Genomic DNA, 13,307 nt, shown 5'->3' on the forward strand with positions numbered 1-13,307 from the left:
ATTAAGTATCTAGACTTAAAGAAAATTTGAAATAGAGTTGCAATTGAGACTTGGATCAAAATTGACCCTTTTATTTGAAAACTAAAAATTTATTTTGCCATTTAGGGGATAATTTATCAAAATATTATGTTAAAATAAATTCCCAAGAAAGATTTGGAGGGGTCACAAGCGGTCCCACTTAAGTTCCAATCTCCTAAACATAATTTATTTAAACATACTAATCCCGAAAATATACCCTAAATCATTTATTTAAAAAGAAAACAAGAAAAATTAAATATCTGATAAAATGAATTGGATTTGATCCTGTTCAATTTTATCCCTCCAGTAATGTTTTAAACACAGAGCATTGACTCGAAAATTACCTCCCTTACTTTGAAGTTCGACAACTCCGTACGGGTAAACTTGGTGAAACGTAAATAGACCAGACCAACATGATTTTAAATTAACTAGAAAGAATTTTAATCTGGAATTGAATAACAAGACTTGCTGACCTACTTCAAATTCTCAAACTCGAATGTGCTTGTCATGCCATCTCTTAAGTCTTTCCTTAAGTAATTTGGCATTCTTATATGAGAACATTTAGAATTCTTCTAACTCATTGAGTTGGAGCATCCATTTCTCTTTAGCAAGTTTAAGATCCAAGTTGAGTTGTTAGAGAGCCCAGTAAGCTTTGTGTTCTAACTCCAAGGGCAGATGACAGGCTTTCCAAAAACCAACATATAGGGTGACATCCCTAAAGGTGTCTTCTATGCTGTCATGTAGGCCCATAAAGCATCATCCAGTCTTTTAGACCAATCTCATTGGTTTGGGCAAGCTACCTTCTTGAGTATACCTTTAATCTCTTTGTTTGCCAGTTCAGCTTGCCCATTCATCTGCGGATGGTAGGTTGTGGCAACCTTGTGCTTCACTCCATGTTTGTTGAGTAACCATTTCAACCATTTGTTCGCAAAGTGAGTCCCTTCATCACTGATGATAGCTCTCGGGGTTCCAAACCATGTAAACACATTCTTCTGTAAAAACTCATCACAACCTTAGCATCGTTCGTCAGATATGCCTCAACCTCAACCCACTTAGACACGTAGTCTACTACTACTAATATGTACTTGTGACCAAAAGGCAAGGGAAAGGACTGAGAACTCAATACCCCAATCATCGAATAATTCTTCCTCAATGATGTTTTCTCGGGGCATCTTATTTCTTTTGGTGATGTTTCCAACCCTTTGACATCGATCACAACTCTTTACATAAGCATATGCGTCTTTAAATAGTGTTGGCCAAAAGAATCTGGCTTGCAATACTTTGGCCGCAGTACATGTACCTCCGAAGTGTCCCCCACTCAAAGCTGAGTGGCAATGATATAGAATCTTATGTACTTAATCTTCCTCCACGCATCTCCTGAACATTTGATCTGCACACTTTTTAAACAAGTATGGTTTTTCCTAGAAATAGTACTTCACATCATGAAGAAACTTTTTCTTGTCATGATATGTCTTATCAATCGGCATCAAACCACAAGCTAAATAATTAGCAATATTAGCAAACCAAGGGTTATTATGGAAATGATTTACCTTCAGTATGTGTTCATCTGGGAATGTCTCCTAAATGGGTATAAGTGGAGAATTCCTTTCTTGTAGCTCCAATCTGGACAATTGGTCTGTTACTTGGTTTTCTACCCGTTTTCAATCTTGAATTTCTAAATCAAACTCTTGAAGTAGAAGTACCCATCGGATCAATCTCAGCTTAGAGCCTTTCTTGGTAAGTAAATAATTAATTGTCGAATGATCTGTATAGACAGTCACTTTGGTACCTACAAGATAAGATTGAAACTTGTCAAAAGCAAACACAATAGCAAGTAGTTATTTATTTGTTACTGTATAATTCAATTGAGCTCCCGTTAGAGTCCAACTTGTGTAGTAGATGGGATGAAAAAATTTGTTCCTTAGCTGGCCTATGATAGCTCCTATCGCAAAGTCACTTGCGTAACACTTAAGTTCAAATGGAAAATCCCAGTTTGGTGTGACTATTATGGGTGCTGAAACTAACTAACTCTTCAAATATTTGAAAGCTCTTAAGCACTCCTCATCAAATTTGAACATCATGTCCTTCTCCAATAACTTGCATAAGGGTTTAGCAATTTTGGAGAAGTCATTGATAAATCTTCGATAGAAACCAGAGTGGCACAAAAAGCTCCTAACACCTTTTACAAATGTTAGAGGTGGGAGTTTCTCCATAACATCTACCTTTGCTTTATTTACCTCGATTCTATGTCTCGTTATCCGATGCCCTAGAACAATACCTTCTCGTACCATGAAATGACACTTTTCCTAGTTGAGTATGAGGTTTGTTTCTTCGTATCACCTTAGTACCTTGGCTAGATTGGCTAAGCAATCATCATAAGTGTCTCCAAATACTGAAAAATCATCCATAAACACTTCCAAGTATTTCTCAACCATACTAGTAAAAATAGGCATCATACATTTTTGAAATGTAGTAAGTGCATTACATAAACCAAATGGCATGCGTCTGAATGCAAATGTACCGTATGGGCAACTGAATGTTGTCTTGTGTTGATCTTCTAGTGCTATTGTAATCTGATTATACGCCGAGTATCCATTGAGAAATTAGTAATAGTCTCGCCCCATGAGTTTATCCAACATCTGGTCCAAAAACGGCAAAGGAAAGTGATCTTTCCTAGTTGCCTTGTTCAGTTTCTGGTAATCGATGCAAATTCTCCATCCCGTAACTATTCTAGTCAATATCAACTCGTTATTCTCGTTCTCAACGACTGTAATACCTCTTTCTTTGGCACGTACTGGACTGGACCTCCCCATGAACTATCTAAGATGGGATAAATTATACTCGCATCTAACCACTTGATGATTTCCTTCTTTACCTCATCCTTCATGATGGGGTTCAATCTTTATTGTCCATCGATCGTCCCTTTCTTGCCATCTTCCAAGATGATTTTGTGCATGCATATAGATGAACTAATGCAAAAAATATCGGCTATGGTTCATCCAATAGCCTTCTTGAATTATTTCAATACTTGGATGAGTTTCTCGTATTGCTCTACGGTTAATTCCATTGAAATAATCACAGGAAAAATAGAAGCGTTACCTAAATAAACATATTTTAAATGTGAGGGAAGTACCTTGAGTTCTAATTTAGGTGGTTCCTCGATTTACACTTTTGGTTGGGCATAATCCCTATTTTCTAACTCCAAAGATTCAAAGCAGGATTGTGGATTAAATCCTCTTTTATTAGCTTCTAGCAAAGCTAAGTATTCATCCTCCTCTTCATCAGTTGGAGGGTCTGATGTCAAAATTTGCTCCAACGGGTCCTCAACATAGTTAAGTTCTCTTTCCATGATTAATTCCTCTAAATTGGATACTGCAGAACAATCATCAATTGTGTTAGGAAATTTCATAGACTTAAAAATATAAAATGTTACTTGATCATCCTGAACATGCATAGTGAGCTCGCCCTTCTGCGCATCAATAAAGGTTCTTCTAGTTCCTAGGAAAGGCCTTCCTAGAATGATTGACACTTTTTATCTGCTTCAAAGTCTAGAATAACAAAGTCTGTAGGAAAAATAAATATATTTACACGTACCAATACATCCTCGATTTTTCCTTGTGGATGTGCTAAAGATCAATCTGCAAATTGAAGTGTAACCATTGTAGGTCTAACTTCACCTATCCCTAACTTCCTAAATAGTAACATAGGCATGAACTTGATACTCGCACCCAAATCACATAGTTCTTTACCATAATATCTTGCTCTAATGTTGCAAGGTATGGTAAAACATTCAGGATCTTTCAACTTTGGGTGTAGTTTGTCTTGAAGATATGCATTGCATTCCTTTGTCAAGGTTACCGTTTCAAATTCTCCAAGTCTTGTTTTTTAGATAGGATGTCCTTCATGAATTTGACATAGTTTAGCATTTGTTCAAGTGCTTCAAGCAACGGAATATTGATATGAAATTGCTTGACTACATCTAAGAACTTCTTGAATTGGACTTCTTGTTTCTACTTCTAAAGTCTTTGAGGGTAGGGTGGTGGAGGATTCTTTACTGGAACTAGTTGGTTCATCTTCTGTGGCAATTCTACATCTAACGAAGTTGTTAGTATATTAAAATTAACCGATTTAGGGATTACCTTATCAATTTTTGTAGATTTTGGTTCTGGTGAAACTAGAATTTCAACACTCAGTTGAACTTCCACTGGTTATTCAGCATTAGTTGGCTCCTCTTCAACTTCGATACTGTTGGGCACTAATGTCTTTCCACTACTTAGTGTCAACGCTTTACAATGCTCATTCTTAGGGTTCCTCGGATTCTCCATATCACTAGGCAAAGTACCTTGTGGTCAGTTTTTGAGTTCAGTTGTAGCCTGGCCCATTTAGTTTTCTAGGTTTTTCAATGTACCTGCTTGGCTTTAGATTAAGGCATCATTCTTGGCTATGTATTCCTTCAACAAGTTTTCTAAGCCATTGGATGGTTGAACTTAAGGTTGTTTCTGAACTTGTTAGGTAAAAATAGGTATCTGGGTCATTCTAGGTTGGGTGTATGTGTTACTGGGTCCAGCCCCTTAGTTACTCTAGGAGAAATTAGGGTAGTTTCACCACGATGGGTTATAGGAATTAGATTGTAGTTGTTGACTTCCTCGATTTTGGTTTTTGTTACCCATGTAATACATGGATTCTAGGTTTGATGGAAATTCTTCTAATAGATGTCTTTCCCCACAATGGACACAGGCTATATTTTCAAATTGATTCGATGGCTGTGCTGTAAAACTATTAAACCCATTAGTGGTAAAATTTTTAAGCATTGAGGAAATCGAAGATACCTAATATGTGACTAAAGTAAGTGGATCCACTTCAAGTATTCTAGCGACTCATCTTCTTGACACTGCTCGATTGGTTGGCCATTGATAATTGTTATTGGCAATCCTCTCAATGATTTCATAAGCTTTATTATAAGACTAAGAAATGATAGCACCATTACCAGAGGCGTCCACTACCATCCTCGTGTGAGCATTGAGATCGTTATAAAATGTCTTAAGTTGGATGCAATAAGGGATTCCATGATGAGGACACTTTTGTAATAATTATTTGTACCATTCCCACGCCTCATACAAGGACTCATCATCCATTTGTTGGAAAGTACTGATTTCATTCCTCAACTTAGCATTCTTGCTAGGTGGGAAATACTTCGTGAAGAATCTTTCTGCTAACTTTTGCCATGTAGAAATGGAATTTTGTGGCAATGAGTTCAACCAGGCTTAAGCTTTGTCCCTTAGCGAATATGAGAACAGCTTTAATCGTAGTGCATCTTCTGGTTCTCCAGCTAACTTGAAAGAATCGCTCACCTCTATGAGTAGTCTTAAGTGAAGGTGAGGATCTTCAGTAGGCATTCCACTGAATTGGCCTACTGTCTGAAGCATCTAGAAATGACTTGCTTTAGCTCGAATTGTTGTGCTTCGATTTCGAGTCTCCTAATACCCAGATTAAGATCATGAAATACTGGCATGGCATACTATCTCAGAGCTCTATCCCTTCCTCAGCAATAAGGATAGCATTTCGAGTAGGGTTTGCTCTGTTTCCATGATTTGAATTTTCATAGTTCATCTCTTTGGTCCTTTTCTGACTTGCTTGTCTTCTTCATTGTCGAATAGTTCTTTCAATCTCAGGGTCTACGGGGAGTAAATCAATAATTCGATCAATACTCATAAACACATGAAACAAACACAAAAAAAATTAATTTAATATTGAATAAAAAATAAACCAAAATGAAAAATTAACAAATTCACAAAAAATGACTTTTAAAACAGTCCCCAGCAACGGTGCCAAAAACTTGGAACGACAGAAATGTGCAAGTGTACACAATCACAAGTAATAAGTGACAAGTAAATGTTAAGTTATAGTACCCACAGGGACTGTGAAAAGAATTATTTATGAATGCAATTTAAAACACTTAGGTGAAGAAAAATACTTTGATTTGAGGAGGTGATTAAAAATTAGGATTTTCACTAAATAAAACAATAAAATAAAAGTTCCAATGCACAATTTTAAAAGATGATTTTAATCAAGATGACATAATTGTATTAGATTAATTACATTTCTTAACTTAGAATTATTAAACTTCATGTTTATGTTGTTACGAATAAATTTACGGCAACTCACTAATTTTCTAACTTATGAACATACTTACCTACCAAAATCCATTTATCTTTTGACTATATCTCTATGCCAATTCAACCGATTAAACAAATTTTAATAAGAAAATGTGTTAATGCACATACATACTTATGAAATTAAAATAATCTCCTGTGCATAGAGTTCAAACAATTAATTCAATCTCATAAACACAAAAAAGATTATGTGAGGTAACAATGTATTCCTACCTTGAAACAGTTTAATCACAATAATCTTGCACGTTATGCAAGGCTAATATATCATTAGATACCATTGCTAATTTAACCTTCAGCTACCTTAGATGATTAAACATGCACTGATTAAGTATTTTGTCAATAAAAGAAAATTCTAGTCCCTTTAAATAATTAATTCATTAGTTACCTTACAATTGTAATGCAAGAATAACTTAGTTATGGTTTTACTTAATCAAACATCTTACAGAGACCTATAGCAACACAAACACAATTTTAATTACTCAAGTAGACGAAATGCAATCAACCTAACACGAACTAAATTTAAGCCATATTATTTAAATTAAACATATAAACATCACAAATATTCATAGACATGTTCATAACAACGACAATAAAATTAAAAATGATAAGGAACAAGAATCAAATCTGGTGTTTCTCTGAGGCTTGACTAGTTTGCTCCGCTCCTCCTTCCTCGCTTGCTCTTGTTGAACCGAGGCTTCCATGAACACTTGAATACTACCCCAAATGATGGATGAAGGACTCTTTTTCAAGAGGTGAAATTGGCAAAGGAAAGGGAAGAAAATGAAGAACAATGGAAGGGAATGAAGAGAGAAACGTGAGGGAGAAGTAAAGAAATGAATGGGTTTGAGTTGTGTTTGAGGTGAGCCACCAATGGGGTATTTATACGTTCGGATGGCTTCTAAAAATAGAAGAAATCAACAGCCATAGAGTCCCCCCATGGCCGGCCATACATGTGGCAAGTTTAAAGGTTTCAAACTTGTTATTTTAAGGTTTGGGCAAGTCTAGAAAGGTATAAATAGTGGAGGGGTTTGAATGCAAATTGAAGGAGTCTTCAATGGCTATTTTGCAAGCCAAATAATCTGGAAAAGAAACTGATTAGGTCAGCATGTGGGATGGTTTTGGGCTGGCCAGTCCTCAGTTGGATAGGTTTTCTCGGTTTAGCTCAACTGGGCCTCTTTTCATAATTAATTAACAATAATTTATTTAACCCAAATTAAATTGTTTTAAAATTGAAATTAATTATATTATGATTTAATATTCATAATTTAGATCGTATTAGGCTGAAAATTTAATTTTCCTTGATGCTTCAAAATTGATTCTCGGTTTTGTGGTTCTAACAGTGTTTGTCGAGCCATTTTTTGCCCTTTGTGCAAATCTGTTGAAAATAATCAAAATTAATAAAAATTTGATATAAAATTAATTAAAATTAAACATGTTAATAATTTGAGTGCAATTTAATTATTATATAATAATTATGTATTTCTCGACAAGAATTTTACCGAAACTGCATGAATTTGAGTTAAAAAGGGCATGAAAAAGTATGTATATTGTTATGTTTCCACATGTCCGTGTGGGCCCACACACCGTGTAGCCCACATGCCTAATTTTTCGTAGCCATTATGGCCCACATGGCCAAACACTCACCTGTCACACGGCCGAGCACACGCCCATGTGGCATCGACAGACCCCTTTTTCAGCTTTTGTCGAAAGTCGATTTCTCACGTTTACGTTACACACCTAGTTCGGTTTTGATTGTACTACAATCTCGAGCCCACCAGAACCTAAAAATCGACATTACATGCTCTCAAAATTAGTTTTCATCCTCAATTAAATTGAACCAATGAAACCGAAAATAGTGAAATTCAAGTGTTCGTTACTTACACAACTCCTCGAACAAACCCTACTACGATTCTACAGTAGTAGAATTTCATTCCTCACGATTTGCTGCCAACAACCCAAAATCACATTATCAAACAGAACAGAATCGATTTAGAACAACTTAAAAACAATTACCTTCAATTTGAGGAAAAACTCACTACCTACACTTTTCCAGGCACAAAAAGAGTTCAAAAGTTCAAAATATCGCGATTGAAAGGGAGGTTATGGAAAAAATCAAAAAGAAAAAGAAAAGGGAATTTTGACAGGGGAAGAAAAAAAGAAACATCAGAAGGAAAGAGTTTTTGGGAAAAGAAAAAAAATTAAAAAAATTTGTAACATATTCCTAATATCTCTCTCACTCCTCACTACTCCACTAACCAAATCCAACCACCTCAGAATTCTAGCCCCACCTAAACTCTATCAGACAACCAAAACAAAAATTAACATCCACGCTCGCATGAGGATTCAAACAGGAAACCTCAGTGTAAGCTAACTCCTTACCACTTGAACCAACAAACTTATTCTAATGTGAGTTTACAAACAATATCACATAAGCCAACCCAACAAGGATAAGGCTAGGATGAAAAATAACAAAATTTTCCAAAAAGTAGGACTTGAACCCAAGACCTCATACACACACCCAGAACACTTAACCAATGAAGCAGATATACATTTGTGTCAAAATTTACAGAAACAAAGTTAAGAAATTTAGGGCATTACAAAATCCTTATTTAATGGGAACTGAGTGACACTAGTTGGGTCTCTCCCCAGAGACAGACGAGACTTCTTGTTAGAAGGAGCTTCATTGAGTAGGGTCCAAGTAAGAATCCATGTGTAGTTTCCAACCTCTAAAATGAGTCGGCTGACTCTGTTGGATAGAAAGAGTATGCGCTAAAAAGGCAATGAGAAGGGGCAAATAGAACTCTCTCGGTCCTTGAAGTAAACACTTGCCTTGTTCTAGAATGATGGAAAATAGGGAAAGTATGTAGACTTGTGTGATAAAACGTCTCCTCCCAAGGAGGAGGAGGTAGCCAATGGTCGCATCTAGCGAACACTTTCCTCGTATTGGACTTGAGAATAGAACCAAAGTAGGAAAAATAAATTTCTTGGGGTGACGAATAACCCACCATAATATAATCAATGAATATGTTCCAATAAGCTAAGAATCATTATCTTGTCTGTGTTACCTGTTGAGAGGTTAGCCAATGGGCATGTAAGTAAGGCGGGGAATAATGGGATTTAGTTACGAGATATTATGTCGGAAGTGGTCGGGGACTGCACCCTAGTAATGTAAAGGGATTAGAAAAAGGAAGATAGTAGGGAAAAAGGTAAAAGATAATAAAAAAGTCTGAACAAGTTAAGGGAAGGTAGGCTTAAGAATTTCCCTATTGATATTATGGTCTATTTATAACCTAAAAGTGTGTATGGGAAGTTACAAAAATTTAATGGATGGTAAATAAAGTTCGAAACCACCAATATATGAGGAACTCCTGTTGGCATAGGAAGAAAAGAAATCCTTTAGGATTCAAAAGAAATCCTTTAGGATTCCTAAGGCAAGAATAATAGCCAATCGTTGCCTATAAGAACAACCATAAGAATTTTCAATACGAGTCTTTTCGAGAAATGCTAAAAAGGTTTCATCACCATTGAAGTAGAACTTTGAGATTCGAGCGCTAAGCTCGATACCTCTCCAAGGTGAGGATGAAAACATTTAGTGGGCAAGCCTAACTACTCTGTGATAGGAAAGGAACTAACCCATTAGGTGGGTAGGGTTGGCGCATAAACGAATCTAGAAATTGCTGACTATCCACCAGAATCAAGGTTAATAAGATATCTGGCAAGCGATGTCCACTTCATAGCATCCGCCAAAATTTGGATTTAAGGGATGTTGTGGACTAGGATACATCTAACATCGAAATGGTTAGATACTACCCAATGCGACAGTATCAATAATTCATTAAGGGTTGAAGGGTTTCGCAAAATGGGTAGAGCAAGAACAGCGTGAATCTTTGAATGAGGACCCAAGTTAAGAGTTCTATAAGTCGAGAAAAGGTAAGGATAAAGGAGAGTTTCTCTAAGTTCACCTCTAAGGATGAACGTGACAGGAAATTTTAAGGAAGAAATTATTTTTCAGGGTGGGAGAGCTATCATACTCGGTTTCCTTTAAACTATAAAATTTAGAACATTTAGGGTCAAATTGAAAGAGACTATAAACTAACGGCCTCTACTAAAAAATTAGGAAAAGTTAGAAACAAAATAGAGCATGGTTGAAATCTAAACCTAGTTCAGTTGGATTAGAACTAGTTGGTTCCTTACTGGGGGACAAAATGATTTCTAATGGATGGTTTCTAAATGATTGAAGACCGTGCAAGAATGGTTATATATAGCGGGGAAATGACTTCCTCGGAGACTTATTTTCTAATCTATTTCATTCTATTCCCTTATTCATCTTCTTCCTTAGTTGGTTTAAGGAAGTGATGATTAAAGAAAACTTTGCATGAAGCAGTGGTTGTGAGGTTTAAGTTGGAAAATTGGAGAATCTAGTAAGTTGGTAAGGTTCTAAGTCCCTTAGTGTACGTATTATTTATGGACCAAAGTTAAGGTCTTCCAGAAACCATTTTAAATATTTTGCATGCTTTTGGAAAAACTAAGTACAAACTGGGATTTCTAAGTTTAACCTATAAATTGGTTGACTTGCTTAGCCATTAGGAGTGGAAGCTTTGGCATGAGGAAAATCTAAGTGGACAAGGCCAGAAAACATTAGGTGAGTTTCTACACTCAAAACCTTGAAATGTTATGTATTTTGTAAGGTTGCATGAATTATCTATGATTCCATGGTATTGCATCCATGAAATGTATTTAATGCATGTAACAGAAACATTTTTGGGTTTAGGTAGAGTTAGGAAGGGAAAATAGGAAAGAGGTAATTTTATTATATGCCGCCATACGGTGTTGTTGCATGCACCCGTAATGCATAAAGCTTCGGGCCTTACGGAGGGACACTGTTGTGTTGAAGTATTAAGGTTAGGATGGTGAATGGTAGAATGGATAGATTACAAGGAGAAAAGAAAATAAATATCATGGCTAGGCCATGGGACCGATCGAAGGCTATATGCCTAAAAAGAGTAAGACCATAGCTGGAAAATGTTATGACATCATGATAGGGATGAGTAAGACCATAGTTGAAAGACACTCTAGCATCATGATATATGTAGCAGCCCAAATTTGCCCGGGCCTTAAAACCAAAAACAAAAAATAAATGAATATATGAATATTTATTTATTTTAAAAGTTCGTTAAAAAGTCCAAACCCAATACCCTTACAAATAGACCCACTACCCAAACCAATCTACTACAAACCCAAGTCACTCGGGCCCAAAAGGCCCAATGACTTAAAACATCAGCAGGAAGCCTTAGGGTTTCCTTGGAACCTCAGCACGGCAGGAGCAGTTCCAGAAGCTTCACCACGTTAGAGCCGTTCCAACTCCTGAAGCAAGGGCCATCAATAGCCTTGTCCCCTCACGTCACCCCAGCTAACCCTCATCAATGCTGGTCAGATCGATGGTCACCTCATACGAGATCCCATCAAAGCACTGACCAGAGGCTTTGGGCACTCCGTACGTCACCGCCGTTTACCTCACAACGATCCAGTGGTTTAAACATCACCACTATCAGTGCGCCGTGATCTCAGGCCTCACCACTGACCTTTGCGCCTCCATCGGTGCTGAGATCTTCGCAGCAGAGGCTGTCCTGTGGTCACCAGGTAAGATTCGCATCCACAATGTGATCTTTACCGGATTTTTGGTACCTGCAAGACAGAAAAAGGAAACCAACAGACACGGAAAAGAAAAGTGGAGCAGAAAAGGAAACCAAATAGACAAAAATGGCAAGAAATAGCAGTAGATAAACTAAAACAAACAAGGAAAGAAATCAAAGATTTCTTTCCTAAACATGGATAGTCTAAAGGCTATAAAGCCTTTCTTCAGATTTGTAATTAGGGTTTTTTTTTATACATACGAAATATATACAAAAGAGAAAAAATATACGAATATTCAGAGAAGTTCAAGCAGTTTCTTTAAAAAGGTGATTTAAATTTCATACTCTGTTATTTATTTTTCAATGAGTATACGAATTGTTTTTGCAAAAAACTGTTGATATTTAAAAGGAAGAAGAGGTTACCTGTGTTTCGCTTGAAGGGACGAGGGTTTTTAACCCTCTGACCACCGTGGGAAGTGGCGCGTGTGGCGCGTGGGCATGTGCTGCTTAGTGGCCGGAGGCCGAAGCTGGGGACTCTCTTCTCCCTTTCAGAGAATTTCAAAACTTTTTTTTTTTAAAACCCATTGTAAAATGAATTTTGGGTTAGATTTTGACATATATAGCATTACGAAAACGGCGTCGTTTTGCTTAATTCAATAAGCACTAAAACGACACCGTTTAAGTAGAGGATCCACGTGTTGACCCGTGACTCGGGGAAGGATCTGCGTGTTTTTGGTAAATGGGCAAATTGCCCAATTGATCCCTCCGTTTTTCAAAAATTTTTAATTTCATTTTTATTTTTATTTTAAATTGGCCCTAAATTTTTACGTGTATGCCAATTTAGTCCCAGCGTCCATTAAAATCTATTCTGAGCAACGACGTCATTTTCTGGGATAAGGGCTAATTGCCCAATGAGTCCCACTTATTTAACGCGCCTTTTAATTTGGCCCAAAAATATTCATTTATTCGTAATTAACCTAAATTTTTAAATTAAATTAAATTTTTTTTATAAATTCAATTTATTCTAAATACTATATATATTTTTATAAACATTGGTTATATAAAAGTGCATATATTATTTTTTGTATATTATTTATTATATTATTATAAATTATTATATATTATGTTACCTATATTTTATTATATATATATTATTTTATATAATACTTATCATATTGTTTATATTATTATATATTTCGTTTATAAATTTTATTATATGTTATATTTTTCCATATATTATCTCTTATGTAACATCCCGATTTTCGGGTTTTTCGCGATTCTTGATATATTAAGTAAGTTTCTAAAATTTGGTATGTGATTATGGAATTCATAATTTGGGTATGTAAATGGGCTTATGGAAGGCCCATGAGTTGGCCAAAACCTGGTAGAATTTTTAAATTTTGGACTTAGGAGTTAGGGGTCCTGGCTAGGTGACCTTAGGTAAAGTTGTCGGAGAAATGTAACACAAAAAGAGCTCTAGTAA

At 36.1% G+C, this 13,307-nt stretch overlaps 1 non-coding gene across 1 annotated transcript; it reads left to right on the top strand.

Moving 5' to 3' along the window:
* Positions 1 to 5,079: 5,079 nt before the first annotated feature.
* Positions 5,080 to 5,186, top strand: LOC128281106 (small nucleolar RNA R71). Its single transcript, XR_008271321.1, has one exon. It is a non-coding gene; the product is annotated as a small nucleolar RNA R71 (small nucleolar RNA).
* The last annotated feature ends 8,121 nt before the right edge of the window (positions 5,187 to 13,307 follow it).

The sequence above is a fragment of the Gossypium arboreum genome, chromosome 9, assembly GCF_025698485.1.
Source record: "Gossypium arboreum isolate Shixiya-1 chromosome 9, ASM2569848v2, whole genome shotgun sequence".
Taxonomy (NCBI): Eukaryota; Viridiplantae; Streptophyta; class Magnoliopsida; order Malvales; family Malvaceae; genus Gossypium; species Gossypium arboreum.